At 42.9% G+C, this 10,326-nt stretch overlaps 1 long non-coding RNA gene across 1 annotated transcript; it reads left to right on the forward strand.

The window, feature by feature from the left end:
• The first annotated feature begins 4,936 nt into the window (after nt 1-4,936).
• On the forward strand, nt 4,937-5,702 carry LOC109615365. Its single transcript, XR_003782015.1, has 3 exons — nt 4,937-4,964; nt 5,296-5,439; nt 5,662-5,702. It is a non-coding gene; the product is annotated as an uncharacterized LOC109615365 (long non-coding RNA).
• The last annotated feature ends 4,624 nt before the right edge of the window (nt 5,703-10,326 follow it).

Raw genomic sequence — 10,326 nt, forward strand, 5'->3', positions numbered from 1 at the left:
GTGTGGACATGTTCACGGGGTGGCCAGGAGCCCGGCCGGCAAGAAGGGAGGACAGTCAGACAGTGATCAAGTGTTTAGTGAACCAGTACATTCCCAGACACGGCTTCCCAGAGAAAATCAGGTCAGACAATGGGACTCACTTTAAGAACAGTGATTTACAGAAGGTAGAGAGCTTATTGGGCCTAAAGCATGCTTTTGGCACAGTATACCACCCACAGTCTCAGGGAAGAGTAAAATTTAAAGAGTTGGCTAAGATATGTGCACAGATCAAATTGAACTGGGTAGATGCACTGCCACTGGCACTCATGACGATTCAATGCTTGTTAAATCAGACCACTGGGTTCACCCCATACGAGCTGCTGACGGGGAGACAGTTTCCAGGACCAGCCGCGGGGCCTGCGGTCCCGGAAGGGGAGAAATGGCCCAAAGATCACAGAGTGTATTTCGATGAATTGCGAGCTCTCGTTTCAGAATTCACCAACAGAGTCGGAGAACGGAGGAACCTGCACCCGCTGGACCAGAACCTGCCCCAGGCGGAGTGGGTGCTGCTGAAGGTAATCAAGCGAAAGTGGTCGGAGCCAAGGTGGACAAAGGAGACACGTGGTACCATTGGAGCCAGTGTACACCAGCGCAGGAGCCAGGGAGGTTGCTGACGGACCTCATCCAAACCGGGAAGGAGGAGCTTGCCCCAGTGTGGACGGAAGGAGGACCAAAACCAGCCGGACCGGTGCCAGGAGTGGACACTGCGGGACTACGAGCGAGAGAAGGAGACAAAGGACTGCGCCAGGGGAATAGACTCTTAGGGGAAGGAACTGAAGAATACTGTAACAAAAGGGGGTATAGGACACCAAGTGGCTCCTAACACTCGTACCAAGATGACAGGGTCACAGAGAAAGGTCTGGGGAGATGATAATAGAATGAAGTGGTACATGGGCATTGGTGGAATAATGATATGTATGTTGTATGTTGCTACAGGTTTCCCCGGTTGGCATCGGGTATCCATTTCCCCAGCGAGAAGGCAGGTGACACAAAAAAAGGACGCCTGCCGGAAGAAGGGAGGGGGCATCGAATTGGATTATATCAAGGGGTCACATACTGCTTTCACGTTTGATTTATGCTCGGTCATAGATTGCGGGAGATTCAATGGCTCATGGAGGGATTACGACCTATATGTATATCACACTCCAGTGGTAGATGCGGCATGTGGGGATGTCCGCCGCTTGATGGGTGGTGCCCGGGATGGGACAAGGTCCGAGCGTATACTGGACATTGGCAGCCCGGACTCCCGCGGGTCCCTAGAGGTGTCCCCAAAGAATTCAAACTCGCAGACCCGGTCGCGTCGGGCTTTGAAAATATTCCTGTTCTGTCCACTTTGTTCCCCGTCACTACAAACAAGAATGTAGACTGCATTAATTACGTTCATTATAATGTCTTACGTCTCTCTAATTTGACCCGTGATGCGGTTGAGGGCCTGTCAGAACAGCTGGCCCCCACCTGGTTGATGGCGGTGCAAAATCACATAGCCCTCGATATGTTATTGGCAGAGAAGGGCGAGGTTTGTGCGATGTTTGGGGACATGTGTTGTACTTTCATTCCCAAAAATACAGCTCCGGATGGGTTGGTCGCTGAAGCACTGCAGGGACTTAGGACTCTCTCGCGAACTATGCACAAGCATTCTGGGATAGATAATCCACTGGAGGAATGGATGACCTTGATGTTTGGCCAGTGGAAAGGTTTGATAATGTCTGTTCTTTTATCGCTTGCTAAATTTTGTTCTATAATGGTTACTTGTGGGTGTTGTTGTATCCCATGCATAAGAGGGCTCGCCATGAGAGTGATCTCTACAGCCATTGAGAAGGCTCCAGGACCGCTACCAGGGATGCTGATGCCTCTACTGGAGCAGCATGACCCGGGAGAACTGGAGCTTGGCGAATAGGGGTGATCTCTCTGGGGAGAGATCAAAAGGGGGAATTGTGGATACATTGAGTGTATAAGCTGTCAAACTGTTGTGAGCATTGAAGCAAAATATTAAATGTCTGTAGCATATGCTGAAACTGAAAGTTGAACAGGAAATCTTATTTAGGCTGTTGCTGGGGAGAGAGCCGATTTAGCTTGTGTGTCTCTGAAGAACAGGAAACAGATTAATAACACACACATATTCTGGACAGGGTTGAATTAAGAATAGACACAAGACAGAACCCACAAAGTGCAAAGATGACGCTTGTACTGCATTTACACATATAAGGTATAGAACATAAACTGGACCAATGGCACACATGCTTGGCTACCTCAACCCCCCACTTTTAGGCGTGTTTGAAGTATAAATAATGCTGATGTGACTGATTGATCTTTACACATTGTGCGGCGACACTCCGTCTCCAAAAGCTTTTGTAATAAACGGAATATACAGTACGGTATTGACCTGACTCCTGGTGTGTTATTCTCCTTTCCATCAAACCAACTCGGGGAAGTGTTTGACTTCAACACCACTAACCAATTCCCTACCAGGACCAGCGATAAGATGCATGATGTCCTCCAAGGCTCTATTTGTTAATCCGTGTTTGAGTTTTAATGCCAGCAGCAGGAGTTCCACCTGTTCTTTTGTTGGTTTCTGGTCTAAAGTTGGACTTGTGGGGTCTTTTAGATGTTCCTCTACTGGCTCCCCAGGTGAAGAGCTAGGGCCAAGTATGGGTTGGTTCATCTGTGAATTTAAACCATTGGATTAGCAATCCCAAATTTGCACAGACTCATACAAATGTACCATTTCATGTGGTTGGTAACCACCTGCATTTGATGTCAGGCTCAAATGTATTTGTTTATTATTTTAACAGTCCTTTCCATTGATTTTTTTGTCATCATAATTATTATTTTTTAAATAACTGTGCCCCCTTTTGTCCACATGTATATTTTTCTGATACTTTAAGCAACATCAAGTGGAAGTTTGGGAATTAACTTATGATGATTTACAGTGGCCATGGAAAGATACATTTTACCTTTATACAAACATACTTAACATACATTAAGGGAAATTATGCCACATACGTTTACATGGTATTGGAAATGATCTGTAGCTGGTAGCTTTGTTAGCTGGCTAACTTAGCAAGCTAGCTTCTAGCACGTTTTGTTACAATACTTTTTGTTCTTTCTGGAACGGGTGTTTCGTCGTCAACGAGTTACCTTTTGTAACGTACTGGATCCATATCTATTGCTTTTCTTTAATTTCCTTAACGTTATTTATACTGGCAAGCATTTCTCCACTCTGCTGCTACGGTGTCGCGTAGTTGATGATTTAATCTTTCGCGCCGAAAGATACCGGCTGGGAGTAAAAATGGCGATATCAGCGTTGGAGATCCGCTATGTCCTACTTGAATGGACTGAGGGTGAGGATATAGGGGCCCATAGAATTTTTCAGTTAAAGATTTTCTTGAAAGGACAGAAAAAACCGAGAAGCTGGTGGAATGGCGAAAAGGCAGCCAACCCTGGCCGGTGCACCGAGCCAGAATTATTGACGTGGCAAGTATGTTACACGCTAACTTTAGCTGACGTTATGTAGTTACATAGCACATTAAATGGTTTTGCTCGCACTTAAAGAAGTGTAAAATGGATCTTGCTAAAATGGATCTTGTGTAAAATGGATCTTAAAAATGAAAGACATTATCATCAATCGTAAGTATTCCTAATTTTAATATTTATTAGCAATGTTTTTTCTGGAGATGGATATTGGGGTGGCAGAGAAGTATAAACTTAGAAATGTTATGGGCTGAAACACGTGTTTGGCAAAATAAATGCTATGTTGTTAGCTGGTGAGGTAGTGTGTGTGCTCATATAGCCGTTGATAAGATTCAAATTAGAATTATATTTATTTGTTTCTTTCTGGAGGAATTCGTAGAGGGTTAACAAAAGTCATGGCCTAGAGAACATACAGTTCATGAGAGTAAATGATGCTTCTCTGACTTCAACTGCTCAAGAAGGCAATCGGCTCCAGAAAAATACCCTGCGGAATTAGAATTTGGGAGAAATTGGAGAAAGAAAATTGCGTCAACAACCAGGTTTCCTCTGCAAAGCCTTATCAATGGGCTTTGGAGGGTTGTAGCTTGCGTTCACAGCTGCAGGAAATGCAGTTCGAAGAGTAAGGGCACTGAGTTGCTGGGTGCTATTTTGATCTAGTGATTGTAATTATAGTTTTTTCTTTATATAACCTCTTTCTAGAAATCCCTCAAATGAAAAGTGACCTCGCTATTATTGCTCAAAAAGTAAGTCCCTCTGATTTTCATTGCATTTTAAAATTGTTTCTCAAGCAGAGATGGAGAGACTTGTGATGTTGGGCTGATTGATAGTGTTAATTATTTGATGTATTTGCACTTTAATTTATTGAAGAGAATAACTATATTTTTCTTCTATGAAGAAGACTGGAAGGACTCCTGTGGAGGATCTAGATTCCTCCTTCTTGACTTTTGGAGAAGTGCAACCGGTGAGTAACCCCCTTGCATTTATATTTATTTAGTTAGTTTACTTGTTACTCAAACAGAGCTATATGAATTTGTATGATGTTTGGCTGATTACTTTTGCATGTTACTTTAATTTATTGTCATGTTTAATGTTTTCCAAGTAAATAAGAATCTATAGTGGCTTGCTTGGATGAATAAAAATTGTTGAAGGGTTTTACTATGTTTCTTTCTTCTCTAAGACTCCAGAGAGGAGACCGAGCCCCGAGGAGAACGAGCCCTTAAGAGAGTCCCATGGTGACTGAGCGCTTTCGAGAGACACCACTGGTGTGTGTAACCCTTTTATACCTCCGATTTTACTTAAGGCTCCAACTGAGCTATAGGGATTTTTATGTTGGGATAGTTAGTGGTAATATGTAATTTACTTGCCCCATATGCATAAAACTGTTGAATAGTTTAACAATGTTTTTCTTCTCTAACAAGACTGCAGCAACAGCTGAGACCTCAGCGAAAACACAGGTGAATAACATTATGTAGTAAGGATGGGTATAAACTTTTGCTTTGTAGGAGCCAATTAGTGTTATAAGTGACAATCTCCACCCACTGTCTTTTCTCCTTCCCTAGTCTCCATCCAACCTCCTCCTTTCCCCCCACCCTGTCCTCCTCCTTCTCTCCTTTAATAACGTTTAGGGCAATGATTAATTTGTTTCATATCTTTATCATTAATCTGCATTTATACATAAAAACCTATTAACTATTGGGAAGCTAAGCATAAGATTCAATATGAAACATTAAAACATTTCTAAAAGTTGCCAATAAATTAATATTGTGTTGTAAAATAATTTTTCAGATTGAAGTTATAAAGGGCTCTGGGGTGTTTTGCCAGGCAGAAGCGTGGAAAGCAGCCTGCCTTGCCACCTCTGCTACTGCCATGGTGCGGATCTGCTGCTGGGCACCTTTGATTTGGAGACTTTGCTGAAAAGCAACCTGAATGGTACAAAATAACATGTTCCTAATCTCTTCTGTCCTTGAAAAAAGTCAGTCATATTCTGTGGAATAAATTATGTGTGTGTGCGGGCATACCATCGTTTTTTTTACTTGGCATTTTTGTATTTCCTTGCACCCAAGAAAACGTGATGTGTATTCAAAAAAACTCTTGCTTTCTCCACCTTTATTTTACCCCCCTTTAATAATAATTTTGAAATATTACTTTAAGGTGGGAAACCAACCAGAGGGGATGGGGAGCAGCTGGTCGCCCTTGACCAAATTAAAAAGGCAGATATTATTGGTGAGTAAATGCATAATGTGTTGAGAAGGGAAAACAAAACTTTTAAGACTTTATACGTTCACCACTTTAACCATATCTTGTATCAATGTTTATTAGGCATCAATGGAGACTGCATAAAGTAGGGCACCCATTATTGTTACTGTATCTGCTTGGCTCCTATAATACTAATTCATCGCTTGCTGACTTCTTGATCCTACCTTTCCTCTTCTGAAGCCACATTTCTGGGGTATTGCGCTGTAAGGTGTGTAGTCCTCTATTTTGTAGAATATATAGTGTTGCAAATAACCTCATGGCATATTGTTGTCATCTGAAGTGTTAATAAATAATCATATTCACCCCTCCTTCACCCTTAATCCCCTCTGTCCTGTGTTTGTGCCTTATTTTGTCTATACCGGTAATTGATTTGCTTGATTTTAATGCATATCTTATTGCTCTTCGAGTAAAAAATTAAGCATGTAAACCTAGCATGGCAGCTTGCCGGTGGAATGTGTGTGTGAATGGGTCAATGGGAGGCCATTGTAAAGTATTTTGGGTACTGTTGGGTGCAGGAAAATGCTATTAAAGTGCAGCCCATTGACAATTAGATGTTTACATGTGCAAAGTTTCTTACATCAGATTAAAAATGTTGATTGGAAAATCTGTATCAGTTTACATGGAAACAAATAATCCAATCATGACGTGCATAAACATGCACCAAGCCTTATTCAGAATAACTTAATTTCCCTAAAACAACTGCAGAAGTTGTACTTCACCTGTGTTTTAAGCTAACCAAAAAACGCGGGAGTGTTTTTTCCTATCCATGAATTTTCTCTGCTTTGGATGCACATGATTGACCGTGTGACTGTTATCAATGCAGTCCCCATGACGGACATGTGCATATGAAAGAAAGATGCCGCAAAAAAAAAAGGGGGGTAATGTTTCCAATCAGAATTTCTTTCAGATTTAGCAGAATTCAATTAGAATCTTCTAATTGACGTGTTTACAAGACACATTTTTTTATTATGATCAGCCCTTTATCCAAAATATGTGTCCAATCGCAGCTGTTCTGTAAGCACTTTGGGTTCCTGATGAAGCACTATATTATTATTGTTATTATACTGTCTTATTATTTTTGTCTTCTCTAGATGCTACATAGAAGAAGTAGCCAGCCAAGGGCAGATAGGCACATCTATCAATTCGAAGCTCACGGAGCTGAGAAGATCAACAATATAAATAGTTTTTTAGTCTTATTTTTGTTCTTGTGCTATTTGATTGTTCTTAAGTAAATAAATAATGTACATTTCTACATTTTGGGCTTTTATTTATGTTGCATAGTAGCTATGGATTTTGATAATTTTACTAATATATAGGTAAACATATAGGTGCATTTATACGTGCATATATGCACACGTATGCACGTATGTATGTGCATATATGTAACTATAATATAGGAAAACGGACATTTTTATATATGTCACATGTATGAAAAACCTATATCAAAACATATATGTTTATATAGGTTCTTTCCATGTGGGATAGCCTGTCTTAAAATAGCTTTGTTAGCTATCTATAGCGTAGCTCTCCAGCACAGCACTAATCAACTCGATAGCAAACTTCAGAACAGCTGGAAGATGTTTGGTCGTTATCTGCCATCAACCTAGTTTGAAACAGGAACTAGCTCGCTATATCAATGAGACAGCGGGCAATGTATGCTTTACCTGCTTGTGCACAACGTTGTGAGAAATTATTTTGCTAACTAGCTCAATCAAACACATGGATATAATGCAATATACTGCTTCGCTTCAGGAAAACTCACACGCAAGCATATTCTGTTGCGAAGAAGTCTAGCTGCACATATCAGTAGCAGAAACGACTGGATGCCCAGACTTCCCTCTCCCCAGACACTTCCTCTAGCTCTTCCGGGGGGACACCGAGGCGTTCCCAGGCCAGCCGGGAGACATAGTCCCTCCAGCATGTCCTAGGTCTTCCCCGGGGTCTCCTCCCGGTGGGACGGGACAGATGCCCAAGCCACCTCAGCTGACCCCTCTCGATGTGGAGGAGCAGCGGCTCTACTCTGAGCTCCTCCCGGGTGACCGAGCTTCTCAGGGATCCCCCATCTCTAAGGGATCGCCAAGCCACCCTGCGGAGAAAGCTCATTTCGGCCGCCTGTATCCGGGATCTTGTCCTTTCGGTCATGACCCAAAGCTCATGACCATAGGTGAGAGTAGGAACGTAGATTGAACGGTAAATCGAGAGCATCGCCTTGCGGCTCAGCTCTTTCTTCACCACGACAGACCGATCAATCTCCCGTTCCATCCTTCCCTCGCTCGTGAACAAGACCCCTAGATACTTAAACTCCTCCACTTGAGGCAGGCACTCTCCACCAACCTGAAGTGGGCAAGCCACCCTTTTCCGACTGAGGACCATGGCCTCGGATTTGGAGGTGCTGATTTTCATCCCCACCGCTTCACACTCAGCTGCAAACCGTCCCAGTGCATGCTGAAGGTCCTGGTTAGAAGGGGCCAACACGACAACATCATCTGCAAAAAGCAGAGATGAAATTGTGTGGTCCCCAAACCTGACACCCTCCAGCCCCTGGCTGCGCCTAGAAATTCTGTCCATAAAAATTACGAACAGAACTAGCGATAAAGGGCAGCCCTGCCGGAGTCCAACATGCACTGGGAACAAGTCTGACTTACTGCCGGCAATGCGGACCAAGCTCCTGCTTCGGTTGTACAGGGACCTGACAGCCCTTAGCAAAGGACCCAGGACCCCATATTCCCCAAGCACCCTCCACAAGATGCCGCAAGGGACACAGTCGAATGCCTTCTCCAAATCCACAAAACACATGTGGATTGGTTGGGCAAACTCCCATGAACCTTCCAGCACCCCGTAGAGGGTATTGAGCTGGGCCAGTGTTCCACGGCCCGGACGAAAACCACACTGTTCCTCCTGAATCCGAGGTTCTACTATCGGCCGTATTCTCCTCTCCAGAACACTGGCATAGACTTTCCCGGGGAGGCTGAGAAGTGTGATCCCCCTATAGTTGGAACACACCCTCCGGTCCCCCTTCTTAAAAAGAGGGACCACCACCCCGGTCTGCCATCCCAGAGGCACTGTCCCCGACCGCCACGCGATGTTGCACAGGCGTGTCAACTAAGACAGCCCCACAACATCCAGAGACTTGAGGTACTCAGGGCGGATCTCATCCACCCCCGGTGCCTTGCCACGGAGGAGTTTCTTGACCACCTCCTACAATACCACTTTCAAAAATGTGGCTTTCCAATAGCTTGTTTAACAATTTCCAGTGTACAGGCTACATTATATCACTTTTGACAGGAAATTTTGCAACAATTAGGCCTATTATATCTATAAACGTTTCCAAAATGGACAACAACAATTGATCAAATAGCCTAATATCCCCATTACAATACCTAGCTTCATTTGAAACATCCCCACAAATCCAACAGGCCTACTAACGATTTGAATAAACAGTGGTGTCCTCTTGGAAAGCTCGTAATCTTCCAAAATAGGGTTAGGGTTATACTACCACCTTGTAAAAAGGAGCAGGTGTGACCTAACGAACAGTTTAAGCTGTCGATGGGATTGGACGTGACAAGGTAATTGATTATTAATTGACAGGAAGTCACATGGCTAAAAATAACGTCTGCAAAAGTCTTACCACAGGAAATGAGAGAAAAGATCTGCTAAAAACATATCTATGTATACAATAATATGATTTGTGTAACATTCAACAAGAAACTAACCTCACTGGACACACATATTCTAGACTATTTAAAAAATAACATTTGGGGGACTGAATGCTGCCATATTGTTTGAGGTATACATTTTTCATATAGAACATTTAAATATCATGGTACAAAGATCCTTCACAAGCAAACAGAATGCCAATACGTTGAATGATATCAGAGTAGATGGCGTTTAGGTGATTTTACTTCATTCACTTATTGCGGTCAAATCGTTTGAGATATAAATATTCCAAATAATTCAATTGAAGATACTGGTCCCAGGGTCCTTCTCAGCAAACGGCGTGCAAATCCGTTCCGCGGTTTCTGAAGAAATGTCGTTAACAAGTTTTTCACAAAAGTTCAAATGGAGGCAATATTGTTTAAGAAATCAACTGTACCCATATAACTTTTAAAGACAATGGTCCAGTTGTCCTTTACACCGATTGTCAACCAAATCTGTTCAACGGTTTCGGAGGAGACGTTGTTTAAGTGCGTTTTTATTTACGGCAAAATTGTGAGAAACATCTGTGATGTTTATGGCGCCCCTAAACTGCATGCAAATCCGTTCAGTGGTTGCGGAGGAGATGTCGTTAACGTGTTTTTAATCAAATTCAAAATGAAGTAAAATCCAAGTGGCTAATTTGAAAGACCCCAGATACATTTTTGGTCAGCATGAGAAGGGGTATATCTGGAACTTGTTTACGGGTCTCTACGACATTCGGTTCATGAGATCTGAGCTTTTTCCATTTTCGACTGAGTGCTACAGCGCCACCATGAGGAGTATGGTTACCATGACGTCCTTTGGACCTTTGCTGTCTACAATCAGGCAAAGTTTGGAGCATTTTGAAGCAGAGGGGACCGAGCT

This window comes from Esox lucius, chromosome 8 (assembly GCF_011004845.1).
Source record: "Esox lucius isolate fEsoLuc1 chromosome 8, fEsoLuc1.pri, whole genome shotgun sequence".
Lineage (NCBI taxonomy): Eukaryota > Metazoa > Chordata > Actinopteri > Esociformes > Esocidae > Esox > Esox lucius.